This window comes from Neophocaena asiaeorientalis, unplaced genomic scaffold (assembly GCF_003031525.2).
Source record: "Neophocaena asiaeorientalis asiaeorientalis breed wild unplaced genomic scaffold, Neophocaena_asiaeorientalis_V1.1 scaffold738, whole genome shotgun sequence".
Taxonomy (NCBI): Eukaryota; Metazoa; Chordata; class Mammalia; order Artiodactyla; family Phocoenidae; genus Neophocaena; species Neophocaena asiaeorientalis.
In genome coordinates, this window is record NW_020175676.1 from 38958 (window position 1) to 53118 (window position 14161).

Below are 14161 nucleotides of genomic sequence, written 5' to 3' on the forward strand. Positions count from 1 at the left end.
ATTAGGTAGCCATATACTGAAACTCTCTGCAGCCTTTAAAATGGCATTTTTAGAAAAACTATATGTACATATATTTTTTAATGTGGTAAAATGTTCATAATAGAGTGTAAGAAAAGGTATAGTTTGCAAGGCAGGCCTTTCACTGTCAAGTATTATTCTCTCTCTTCCTCTCTCTCTCTCTCTGCATATACGTAGCATCTTTGTGTGTTTTTATGTGCATATGAAAAAAGAAACAAAATGTTAATGTTAATTATTTCTGAGTGGAGAGAAATCAGTTTAATTTGTTCTTTGAATTTTCTATGCATTTTTAAACTTTGTTCTTTCTGTTTCTATTTTTTAACAAGTTTTTGGGGGTGTGTGTGTGTACAGAAAATCCAAAGTAATAAAGACATTTTTAATCCTCAAATAGATGAAGCACTTGTGTTGAGCATTGCAAATTTTGGGGGATTTGCTAGTTTGTCTCTCCGGAGTGACCCATATTGACTAAATTTCAAAGTTGTCATTGGATTGTTACCTGTTGCCTCTAATATCTTTATATAAGCAGCCAGTGACTTAATGCTTAATTCAAGAATTTGGTAGAGTTTCTATGTGCAAAGGTATACAGTAATATATTGCAGAAAAGATTAAAAATACATTTTAAACTTCTTTAAACTTTTTAAATCTTAAATTCAATGCTTAACTCTTTTAAATGTGTGACACCATCCATCACAATTTTATATTTAGACATATAATAATGTATAATCTCAGCTCGCTGTCCACTTGTAAAAATGGGACTATACTTGGAGAAATAAGCAATTTCCCAACAGAAAATTGGAAATTCTGCCAACCAGTTCCAGGTGACCTGCCATCGATCAGTGTTAAATTCTCTGGGGTTATTGTTGAAGGGTATTGCTACTAGTGAAGGGCTTCACTGGTGACTAATGATAAATAACAAATAAATTGAGGAACTATAGAAACCCCCCGAATGTGTAATTGTCTGGCAACTTTCAGTGGAAACCTTTACTAGCAATTGAGAAACTGAGATTTTTATAACCTCCTTGTAGTTCTCTTATTAAAATATCTGCTTTTAGAGAAATAGGTGAAACGATTATGCCATGCAATTAAATTAAATTAACTGACAAAATATTTCTTTATGACTAAACTGTTTAATGTAGGCATATGGAATATGTGGTATCATTTAGAATATGTGTGAATGTGACATTCTGATTCTGAAGTTAAATAAGAAGTCTCAGTTTGTAATAAAATCTCCTTGTTTGGTATTATTAAGCAATTATGATTAATGTCTGAAATGTAATGTTCCATGGTTATAATTTCCTTGTTTCCTTGAGTGAGTACATTAGGAATTCATTAAAAATGCAAGCCTTTTAGATACCTGCAAACTACAAATTCAGTGAGGACTTTCTGGAGGTAAGGAAATATTTTTGAATAAGAAACCATGACTGGGGTGAACCAACAGCTGGCGGATAATTATGATGGATTTCTAGTCCTGCAGTGCAGGGATAGACAAATGAATTTGTTCATTGATGTCAAAAATCAAATCCATTCTGATGTAAAATTCTAATTGCAAGACATATCTTCCATTCCTCCAACTCTTAACTATAAAGGCTGAAGCAGGTAAGGCCTCAAACTTACAAAAGTGGCTAATGCTGACGGATAAGCCATAGATATATGAAGGCAGCTAAGAATCTGATGTTCTCAAAAAGCAGTTTGTCTTAAAGTGGTGAAAATAATAAAATCAATTGATTACTTGATCAATCAATCCAGCGTTCCTGGAGTACCTGCCTCACCAGATGGTTGTGAAAAGTAGATGAAATGAAGTATGGAAAAAAACTGAATCTTGTGTTTGTTCTGTCTGGAAAGTGTCATTTAAGGTGTTGACCCAGAGTTAGTTGTGTGGTGGTCAGTCAATTGACCTTTGTCTGCTTAGGATAAAGGCATCCAGTGAAGAACCTCTCTATCCTCTGGGGAGATTGTTGCCAATCAAAGAAGGCTGAGCTCTGGTGTCACTTCCTCTTTTTATAAGGACACAAATCCCATCATGAGGGCCCCATCCTCATGACTTCATCTAAATCTAATTATCTCTCAAAGGCCCTACCTTTTAAAATCATCATAATGGGAGTTAGGTCTTCAACCAGTGAACAGTCAGTCTATAACAAGGGATATGAGGGCATATCCTTAAAGCCTATAAATCATGACAGGTATACAAAGAGGAGCCAAGATGTCTCTTACTACCATTTTATAGCTTGTGAGAGTTACATGGCAATAAAAAGAAGTATCAATACAAAAATTGATGCAAATGGGACCTGTTATCACAGACAGCCACTACACTGAAGAGAAAGGACAAGGAATCAGATTTGCCTTATAGCCTTAACTCATCATTTGTTCTTGGACACATCTATTCAGTGCTCTACAGCTCAGTTTCCTTATCTGAAAAATGGAAATCATAAAAGTAAATTGTGTAATATATATAAAAGTGGTGTCAACCAGTGGGCAAATGGAAGGAATTATTGTCTGTATTAGTTTCCTACTGTTGCCTCAACAAATTACTACAAACTTATTAGCTTAAAACAATACAAATTTATTATCTTATATTCTGGAGGTCAGAAGTCCAAAATGAGTCTTCAAGGCTAAAATTAAGATGTAGGCAGGGCTATGTATCTTTTGGAGGCTCTAGGAGAGAATCCATTCCTTGCCCGTTGTAACTTAGAGAGGCTGCCCGTATTCCCTGGCTTCTAACCCCACATCACTCCAACCTCTGCCTCTGTTGTCTCATTGCCTTCTCTTAACACTCGTGTCTCTCCACTCCCTTTTTTTTATTATGTAAAAAACACACAACATAAAATTTACCGTCTTAACTATTTTTAAGTGTACAGTAGTGTTAACTATATGTACATTTGTTTTGCAACAGAACTTTTTCATCTTGGAACACTGAAACTCTATACCCATTGAATAACGACTCCTCTTTTCCCCCTCCCTCCTGCCTCAGTCTTATAATGATCCTGATGCTGAAAGTTTGGCTTCTGTGCACTGGTGCCGACTCAAATCTTGGAGACATTGGGTGAAGTAGAAAAGAATAGCTTTATTGCTTTGCCAGGCAAACGGGGACACAGTGGGCTCCAGCCCCAAAAAACTATGTGTCCCAACCCAGGAGTATTTGATGAGGGGTTTTCTAGCAAGGGTTCAAGGGTGGGGTTGCTGATAAGATTAGGGTGTGTGCAGGGCCTCCAATCCTCTAATCTGGTCTCAGGTAATCTTGATGAGCTTCTCTGGTTCCTTTAATGTAGCCTCAGGTGATCTTTCTCTGGTATGAAGAATGCTGATATCCTGAAGAACTTAAAGACATTGTTACTGTATCCCTTGAGGTAGAGCCAGGACTGTGCCCCAAGGCTTCACTATTGTTTCCTGGCTGCCCATCCCTTGTCTTTGCATCCCCTTCCCTTCCTGGATTAACAAGTGTTTGAATCTGCCCTTTGGAACTCAGGGAAGGTCATAGAGGCTGGAGTCTAGTAATGGGGGGGGGAACAGAAAGGCTTCCGTGCCCAGGAGCCCCACAGGGTCCTGCTTGGTTTAAGTCCTTGTGATTATATTGGGCTCACCTAGATAATCTAGGATGATATTCTCACCTCAAGATCCTTAATTATGTCTACAAAATTCTTTTACGTTTGCAGGTTTCAGAGATTAGGATGTGGACATCTTTGAGGAGCCATTATTCTCTCTACCACATTATCTGATGAGCTAGTTCAGGTAGTTAATATAAAGAACTTAGAAAAAGAATCAGAAATACTGTAATCAGAAATGCTCAGCAGAGTGAGACATCAACTAATTTTGTATAACTTTTTCTTTTCTGCAATTAACCTGCATTCTGGGAAAATGCAATTAGGTACATTAATGGATGATAGAGTCATGTGGGTTAATTAAGAATATGATTTAGGGTTTCTTTTGAAAGAAACCCATTTGAAACAGATGGCTTGTCTTGTTTTTTTAAAAGTTCTCCAAAAGTACTGCCTGAAGATGAACTATTGTATGTATATTCTATAGGCTAGGGCACATCATGTTGATGTGAGATGCGGGTATAAACCAAGAAATAACAAGGCTAGTCCTCTTTCCAATGCTAGTTATAATTTTATTTTCCCCCTCTTTTTAATATTAACAAACCATATGCTCAGGTTTATGACTAAGAGACCAGCCTTATACAAGTCTTCAGGAGAGAGGGCTTCTGTGAATTTGTTTGTAAAGATTAGGGAAATAAGGTCCATCTTGATTCCTTGAATTTTAAAGCTAGAAGGGGCAACTGTGCAATTTGAGGTGCTTCTTGTTTTGTTTTCCTGAATGCCTGAGGGACAAGACAGCCTACCAGACACACAATATAATCTGAGAATCTAAGAGAAATGTTGCAGGATCCCCCTCAATGAGAACAGAGACTCTGAAGCAGTTGCCTCTTTTAGGGTGTAGTCATAACCACACGGAGTACATGTTCGTTGAGGGCATAGACCTCTTGGATCAACTAGATACTCCTGAGTTTATCACAAGGCACAGTTTCATGACTTATATTTAAGAAGAGAGGATGAGTGATCTACACTGAGACTTCACAATGTCCCTCAAAGTGAGCCCAGCATGAAAAGGAGAAAGAAAACCAGAGAATGGGGCTTCCCAGTATTTTGGTTCTGCTTCATATTTGGACTGAGTGGAGAGGAGACAGCCTTATATTCTGGACCCTCCAAAATAAAAAAGGAGAGAATTAAGCATGGTGGGAGCTAGAATGATCCCGCATTGCTGGATTCTCCAGAATTTTGCCAATTGATTGGTCTTCATATGGGTACCACATGAAGCTCTTCAGTTGCTGGACCCACATCTGATCCCAGCAGACGAGAAGACTACCACGACCATGGGAAACCTTAGTTCTCTGTTCTGAACTGCCCCTCGCATTCCGCCTGTGAGTGCTATACTCAGGCTAAGCCTTCTGAGTACAACCCTAAGAACCCCTTTGATCACCACTCATCCGCTAAATAGGTCTCCAACCAGGGCCACCTAGAATACACTTTCTCCTTTCATTATCTTATAAATTCATAATTACCCTTGAAAGTTTGGTGCATGTGTGATTTCCTTCAGGAAGGTTTTCCCAAAGCTTACTGTGATGTAAGTCTTGACTTCCGTCTTCACTTCTAAAATGCTTCTTTTGGCATTTTGTGCTTTTTTGTATCATAACCGATTTAATAGAAGTGTTTGTTTACTGTTTTTTAAACCTGTAAGACTGTGAGGATAAGAAGTGTGACTTATGCCTTTCCATATTATGCCCAGTACATGTCACAGGGTCCTGCACATGATAATAAATATGTGAATGAAGGAATGAGTAAATGAACACACAAGAGCTATTCCAGCCCAAGGCTGTTCTGCTGAAAGATAACTGCATAACTTTTTTTTTAAACATCTTCATTGGAGTATAATTTCTTTACAATGGTGTGTTAGTTTCTGCTGTATAACAAAGTGAATCAGCTATACATATACATACATCCCCATATCTCCTCTCTCTTGTGTGTACTGCATGAGTTGCTTCTGTATTTTGGAGATTAATCCTTTGTCAATTGCTTCATTTGCAAATATTTTCTCCCCATTCCGAGGATTGTCTTTTCACCTTGCTTATGGCTTCCTTTGCTGTGCAAAAGCTTTTAAGTTTCATTAGGTCCCATTTGTTTGTTTTTATTTCCATTTCTCTAGGAGGTGGATCAAAAAGGATTTTGGTGTGATTTATGTCACAGAGTGTTCTGCCTATGTTTTCCTCTAAGAGTTTTTATAGTGTCATTTAGGTCTTTAATCCATTTTGAGTTTATTTTTGTGTATGGTGTTAGGGAGTGTTCTAATTTCACTCTTTTACTTGTAGCTGTCCAGTTTTCCCAGCACCACTTATTGAAGAGACTGTCTTTTCTCCATTGTATATTCTTGCTTCCTTTATCAAAAATAAGATGACCATAGGTGCATGGGTTTATCTCTGGGATTCTATCCTGTTCTATTGTACTATATTTCTGTTTTTGTGTCAGTACCATACTGTCTTGATTACTGAGGTTTTTTAGTATGGTCTGAAGTCAGGAAGCCAGATTCCTCCAGCTCTGTTTTTCTTTCTTAAGATTGCTTTTGCTATTCAGGGTCTTTTGTGTTTCCTTATAAATTGTGAAATTTTTTGTTCTAGTTCTGTGAAAAATGCCAGTGGTAGTTTGATAGGGACTGCATTGAATCTGTAGATTGCTTTGGGTAGTATAGTCATTTTCACAATGTTGATTCTTCCAATCCAAGAACATGGTATATCTCTCCATTTGTTTGTATCATCTTTAACTTCTTTCATCAGTGTCTTATAGTTTTCTGCATACAGGTCTTTTGTCTCTTTAGGTAGGTTTATTCCTAGGTATTTTATTCTTTTTGTTGCAGTGGCAAATGGGAGTGTTTCCTTAATTTCTGTTTCAGATATTTCCTCATTAGTGTATAGGAATGCAAGAGATTTCTGTGCGTTAATTTTTTATCCTGCTACTTTACAAAATTCATTGATTAGCTCTAGTAGTTTTCTGGTAGCATCTTTAGGATTCTCTATAGTATCATGTCATCTGCAAACAGTGACAGTTTTACGTTTCCTTTTCCAATTTGGATTCCTTTTATTTCTTTTTCTTCTCTAATTGCTGTGGCTATAACTTCCAAAACTCTGTTGAATAATAGTGGTGAGAGTGGGCAACCTTGTCTTGTTCCCGATCTGAGAGGAAATGGTTTCAGTTTTTCACCATTGAGAATGATGTTGGCTGTGGATTTGTCATATATGGCCTTTATTATGTTGAGGTAAGTTCCCTCTATGCCTACTTTCTGGAGGGTTTTTTATCATAATTGGGTGTTGAATTTTGTCGAAAGCTTTTTCTGCATCTATTGAGATAATTATATGGTTTTTGTCCTTCAATTTTTTGATATGGTTTATCACATTGACAGATTTATGTATACTGAAGAATCCTTGCATTCCTGGGATAAACCCCACTTGATCATGGTGTATGATCCTATTAATGTGCTGTTGGATTCTGTTTGCTAGTATTTTGCTGTGGATTTTTGCATCTATGTTCATCAGTGCTATTGGCCTGTAGTTTTCTTTCTTTGTGACATCTTTGTCTGGCTTTGGTATCAGGATGATGGTGGCCTCGTAGAATGAGTTGGGAGTGTTCCTCCCTCTATATAATTTGGAGGAGTTTGAGAAGGGTAGGTTTTAGCTCTTCTCTAAATGTTTGATAGAATTCATCTGTGAAGCCATCTGGTCCTGGGCTTTGTTTGTTGGAAGATTTTTAGTCACAGTCTCAATTTCAGTGCTTGTTATTGGTCTGGTTATATTTTCTATTTCTTCCTGGTTCAATCTCAGAAGGTTGTGCTCTTTTTTTTTTTTTTTTTGAATGTTATTTTATTTATTTTTTATAGAGCAGGTTCTTATTAGCCATCCACTTTATACACATCAGTGTATACATGTCAATCCCGATCTCCCGATTCATCCCACCACCACCACCACCCCTCCCGCTGCTTTCCCCCCTTGGTGTCCATACGTTTGTTCTCTACATCTGTGTTTCAGTTTCTGCCATGCAAACTGGTTCATCTGCACCACTTTTCTAGGTTCCATGTGTATGCGTTAATATACGATACTTGTTTTTCTCTTACTGACTTACTTCACTCTGTATGACAGTCTCTAGGTTCATCCACATCTCTACAAATGACCCAATTTCGTTCCTTTTTATGGCTGAGTGATATTCCATTGTATATATGTACCACATCTTCTTTATCCATTCGTCTGTCAGTGAGCATTTAGATTACTTCCTTGACCTGGCTATTGTAAATAGTGCTGCAGTGAACATTGGGGTTCACGTGTCTTTTTGAATTATGGTTTTCTCTGGGTATATGCCCAGTAGTGGATTGCTGGGTCATATGGTAATTCTATTTTTAGTTTTTTAAGAAACCTCCATACTGTTCTCCATAGTGGCTGTATCAATGTACATTCCCACCAACAGTGCAGGAGGGTTCCTTTTTCTGCACACCCTCTCCAGCATTTGTTGTTTGTAGATTTTCTGATGATGCCCATTCTAACTGGTATGAGGTGATTTCTCACTGTAGTTTTGATTTGCATTTCTCTAATAATTAGTGATGTTGAGCAGCTTTTCATGTGCTTCTTGGCCATCTGTATGTCTTCTTTAGAGAAATGTCTGTTTAGGTCTTCTGCCCATTTCTTGATTGGGTTGTTTGTTGTTAGCTCCTCTCTAAATGTTTGATAGAATTCTCCTGTGAATCTTTCTGGTCCTGGGCTTTTGTTTGTTGGAAGATTTTTAATCACAGTTTCAATTTCAGTGCTTGTGATTGATCTGCTCATATTTTCTATTTTTTCCTGGTTCAGACTTGGAAGGTTGTGCTTTTCTAAGAATTTGTCCATTTCTTCCAAGTTGTCCATTTTATTGGCATAGAGTTGCTTGTAGTAATCTCTCATTATCCTTTGTATTTCTGCAGTGTCAGTTTGTTACTTCTCCTTTTTCATTTCTAATTCTATTGATTTGAGTCTTCTCCCTTTTTTTCTTGATGAGTCTGGCTAATGGTTTATCAATTTTGTTTATCTTCTCAAAGAACCAGCTTTTAGTTTTATTGGTCTTTGCTTTTGTTTCCTTCATTTCTTTTTCATTTATTTCTGATCTGATGGTTACGATTTCTTTCCTTCTGCTAACTCTGGGTTTTTTTTGTTCTTCTTTCTCTGAATGCTTTAGGTGTAAGGTTAGGTTGTTTATTTGAGATGTTTCTTATTTCTTGAGGTAGGATTGTATTGCTATAAAATTCCCTCTTAGATGTGCTTTTGCTGCATCCCATAGGTTTTGGGTCATTGTGTTTTCATTGCTGTTTGTTTCTAGGTATTTTTTGATTTCTTCTTTGATTTCTTCAGTGATCTCTTGGTTATTTAGTAGTGTATTGTTTAGCCTCCTTGTGTTTGTATTTTTTACAGTTTTTTTCCTGTAATTGATATCTAGTCTCATAGCAACTCTAAAGCCAGAGCCTCAACTCCCAGCCCCCACCTGTCCCGGCGGGTGAGCAGACAAGCCTCTCTGGCTGGTTAGTGCTGGTTGGCACCAATCCTCTGTGTGGGAATCTCTCTGCTTTGCCTTCTGCACCCCTGTTGCTGTGCTGTCCTCCATGGCTCCAATGGTCCCCCCCCGCAACCTGTCTCCACCAGTGAAGGGGCTTCTTAGTGTGTGGAAACTTTTCTTCCTTCACAGGTCCCTCTCCGAGGTGCAGGTCGCATCCCTATTCTTTTGTCTCTGTTTTTTCTTTTTTCTTTTGCCCTACCCAGGTATGTGAGGAGTTTCTTGCCTTTTGGGAGGTCTGAGGTCTTCTGCCAGTCTTCAGTAGGTGCTCTGTAGGAGTTGTTCCACATGTAGATGTAGTTTTGATGTATTTTGGGGGAGGAAGGTGATATCCACGTCTTACTCCTCCACCATCTTCTGCATGACTTTCTTTAGAATCATGCCTGTTACTGTAAGATGAGTCTTTATGAAGACAGAAACTCTTCATTCATTAAATTTGATTAAGTCATTATTTTACCTAATTTAGAGAAGGCACAGGTAAACATGTTGGCAGTTACAAACTAAACTTAATAAAACAGTCTATTCTTTACCTTCTGGTTTTGGAGAGAAAGAGTCAAGTGATATGTTTATTTTGAAATGTGATACTACATATTAATAATATCAGTGTCTTGTGCTAGGCCCTTATGTGTTAGGTGCTGTGCTAGGTGCACTGGAGCAGAATTTAATTCTTAGAACCATCTGCTTCCATTATAGAAGGGGAGACCGGGTTAGAAAAGTGAAGGGGCTTGCTGTCTGCCCCAGAGCCAGTACATGCCTCAGCTGGGGATCTAAACTTGGCTGCTGCTATTCTGAAAGCTATGCTTCTAACCATTCTGCAACCCTGCCAGATTTGGTCATCTGAAAAGTCTAAAATGCTTTAGTCATACATTTTGTTTATGATACGCACTTAAGTCAGAATCTCTGTAGCAACAGTAGGAAAAAAAAAGCAAATAACCTCTGTAACAAGTAGCCAATAGACGTAGGATCATCTGGAAGTAAAGCAAGATTCATATCAGGTAGTTCTGTAAGAAGTAAAGTTGTGTTAATTTAAGAAAATGACCAGTTGGGTGTGAGTGAAGGGACTGTATTAGATTTCCCATAGCCTAGGATTTGCCTGGCTTCAGTGCCATTTCTTACCACTCCCCAGGTTCACCATACTGCAGTTGTGTTAATTTGATTCCTGATCTTTGAATTTATCAAATATTTCCCTCTCTAGGTCCTCCTACCTATCTCTGCCCCTACTTTCTGGAACTTTCTTCTTTAAATGTTTGGATTACTGTCATCCTTTGTACCTGGAGTATAGTAGACAACCAATAAATACTTCCTGAATAAAGGAAAGAAACAGAGGCACATGAGTTACTGGCCTATTTAGCATAATTTTTATACTGATTTGCATAGACGTCTCCCTCCCCTACTGTTCTTCGAGATATTATTGATGTTAAGCATGTGCCTTTTTTTCCATTACATCTCTAGAAGATGGAGAGGGAAAATGAACACATCATAATTATTTGGTTTATAACATTATATAAGCCTCATGTGTACAGCATTATATTTTGACTTCTGTATACCCTATAGCATGCTCACCACCAAAAATTTAGCTTCCATTTCTGATGTACCAGGTTCTTACATATAATTGTCCCTTAGATCCTCAAAACATAGCAGTTTACAAGCATGAACTTTGAGGTCAGAGAAGTTAATGGTGTAGTCAAAAGTATTAAAACATAGAACCAGCATTGCAACCCAGGTCTATCTGATTCCAGAGGCTGTCTTCTTTCCATTGTACCAGAGTGACCTGTATTGATGAAATAATCAGAAACGTTTCTTATGGAAGGCAAGAGGTGAAGGAATAGGGACTGACTTTAGAAGTGGTTAAGAAGGATGTTTGCACAAGGTGGAGGTCATGAGTTTCTTTCCTTTAGTGCATCCCGTTGCTAGTCCTGGGATAATTGTATTAGCTCTGGCTATTGTGGACAAAATCTATTTTGATAGACTCTTGAGAGAACAAGAGGTTGAATGGTATTTTAGTAGTAAATAAGTTACCCTAGACAAAGCAAAAGTATACTTTTCTCTTCCAGTAAAATAAGAGAAACAGGAATTAGGATATAGAAATAGGAACATACTACTTCTAGTAAATGAAAAAGGAAAATAAGAAACTGATTGTAGAGGACACTGAATGCAAAATTGTTCTGCTCTCAAATGCCATTTTGGGCTAGCACATGTAGAGAAACACCTCTATCATTGTATTGAGCAGTGAACCCTATTATATCAAGTGTGTTATCTTTGACCCTTATAGCTGGTGGTAGTGTGGGAGGGACCAGAATCATGGGCTTTGGAGACAGGCAGACACAAATTGATTTCCTAGGCAGGTCTTCTAGTTACTAGCTGATTGATGCTTTGGCCTTTAAACTCTCTTAGCCTCAGTTTTGATGCCGAAAACTCAGCCTCTGTGTACCAGTGCCAAATCAAATGTCAGAGTTTTGGGTGAAGTAGAAAAGAATAGCTTTATTGCTTTGCCAGGCAAAGGGGGACACAGTGGGCTCGTGCCTCTCAAAACTGTGTGTCCCAACCCAGGGGGATTTGATGAAGAGTTTTATAACAATAGTTCAAGGGTGGGGTTGCTGATAAGGATCAAGGTGTGTGTAGGGCCTGCACTCCTTTAATCTGGCCTCAGGTGGCCTGATGAGTTTCTGTGGTTCCTTTAATTTGGCCTCAGGTGGTCTCTTGAAGAGCTTCTCTGGATCCTTTAATTTGGAAAGAAGAATGCTAACATCCTCCATTTTGGGGGTTTTAGTTTTGTAAAGAGCTCAAAGATATTGTTATGTGTATCCCTTGAGGTGGAACCAGGACCCCACCCCAAAGCTGCACTATTGTTTCTTGACGGCTCCTCCCTTGTCTCTGCATCCCCTCCCTTCCCTGATTAGGAACTGTTCAAATCTGCGTTTTGGGACTCAGGGTCCTGCTTGGTTTCAGTTTCTTCAATAAGAAATGTAGAATATCTAACTCTAGTGTTTTGTGGACTAACTTCAGTAATGCTGCAAAATGCTTTACACAGAAAAAGGTGCTTTATAAAATGAGCTATAGTTATAGTTAATAATAATATTATTAATGTTAACAATAATAATTTGTAATGATTAAAAATGTTTCTAATATCTTTGTAATGATAAAGGTATTAGAAGTAGTAGTTGTGCATTATTTTATACATAACATGTAATCATTAAATAGAATTACTTGTAATTTGCTTTTTATGAAGTGGTAAAGTGCATAACAAAGATGCTTTACTTGGGGCTTCCCTGGTAAAAAAAAAAGAAAAAAAGATGCTTTACTTGAATTGTATATCACTTATGTACTTTATCTTAAAATGAGACGTTATTAATTTAATAGATATTTAGTACAGTGATGGATTATGCTGTCTTCATTTGTTTGAATAATTACTTTCTGACTGGGTCTTATAGAAACCTGATTAAAAATTACCAATAATACTGTTTCTTTACTGCTCTTCATGTTCTTTAGTAAGGTGTGAAAAATAATTATATCTGTTAACAAAAACTGACTACTTAAGCAGCTGAGCATCAGTATCTTTACCTTTACTTGGCCTGGATTTGCAAGATAATCAATGGCCATTTTTTTTTTTTTTTTTTTTGCGGTACGCGGGCCTCTCAATGCTGCGGCCTCTCCCTTTGTGGAGCACAGGCTCCAGAAGCGCAGGCCAAGAGGCCACGGCTCAGAGGCCACACTCTGCGGCATGCGGGACTGTCCCGGACCGGGGCACGAACCCGTGTCCCCTGCATTGGCAGGCGGACTTTCAACCACTGTGCCACCAGGGAAGCCCTCAATGGCCATTTTTTAACAGTGAATAATTGAGCTCCCCTTTTGGAACCTGAAAATGGAAAAGTAGGGGAAAAAAAAAGACTTAAAAAATTCACACAGTCACGCACAACAGGTTCTGCATACTAATCTAAATCTCTGCCTGAGGGCACGGCAATCCCCTCCCAATCTGAATTCAGTTCCCACCCCATGGCTCTCAGAAGAGCAGGAGTTCAGAATCAAACAAGCATCTACGCTAATAATACTTTTAAGGCATTTAAGGAAGCCATTTATCAGAATCAGGATGTTTCTAAAGTGGTGTTGTCAGCTGAGACGTTTAGATTTATTCTAATGACAAAGAAGAATGAGGTTAAATTAATCAAGCAATTGCCAACTTTTACTTTGGAAAAGAAATTAAATATTCAATCTGGAAATCAGATTAAGGGTCCATGTAGAGCTGGGTCTATGTGGCCACTGAAAAAGCAATTTCAGAAAGGAATATTGATGTATGGTCCCATAGAACGCTGAATCCCCTTAGAGGTTTCCCTGTTTTGTGGTAAAAGCATAAAAATTAGAGCAGGGTAGTGACTTTTTCTGAAAATGAGTTTTGATTTATTTAAAAGGCACACATTCTGAAATTATATCATTCTATATGTATCTATCCGTCTATCATCTATCTACTATAAGTGAAAAAAAATAATCAGTGGTTGATCTAAGAAAGATATGGAAAATGTTATTTGATCCAACCTGAGGATTATAACCTGGGAGACAGTCTTTCAGAAAGCTCTGAGGACTGTTCCACCCATTAGAGGTCAAAGTACAGTTATATAAGTTTTTGAGACAAAGGGTTATATGTCAGATGACATATTGATACTTTACACAATCCAGATCCTCATGTACAAAGCAAGTAGTGGGTCGACCTGATTCCTTACAAGATTAAGAAGGAATGTTACCTTCTAAGGAGTTCTGGTTAATGCAGATTCACAATACACAGTAAAGGGGAGGGAGGAGACCCAAACAGGCAGAGAAAAATTTTATGTTTAAATTTGTCTTGTCTTGCTATAAAATATGAATTTTATTTCATCACTACCTATGTATCTTCTTCATCATCATCATCATCTACCTATTTATCTCAAAATGCAGAGACAAGTCTAGATCATTCTCATTTAACTTTGCAATTTAACTGGTCCTTGAAACTCTAATTCTATATACCAGTGATGTAGAGTCAAGACTTCAAAGATTACCTT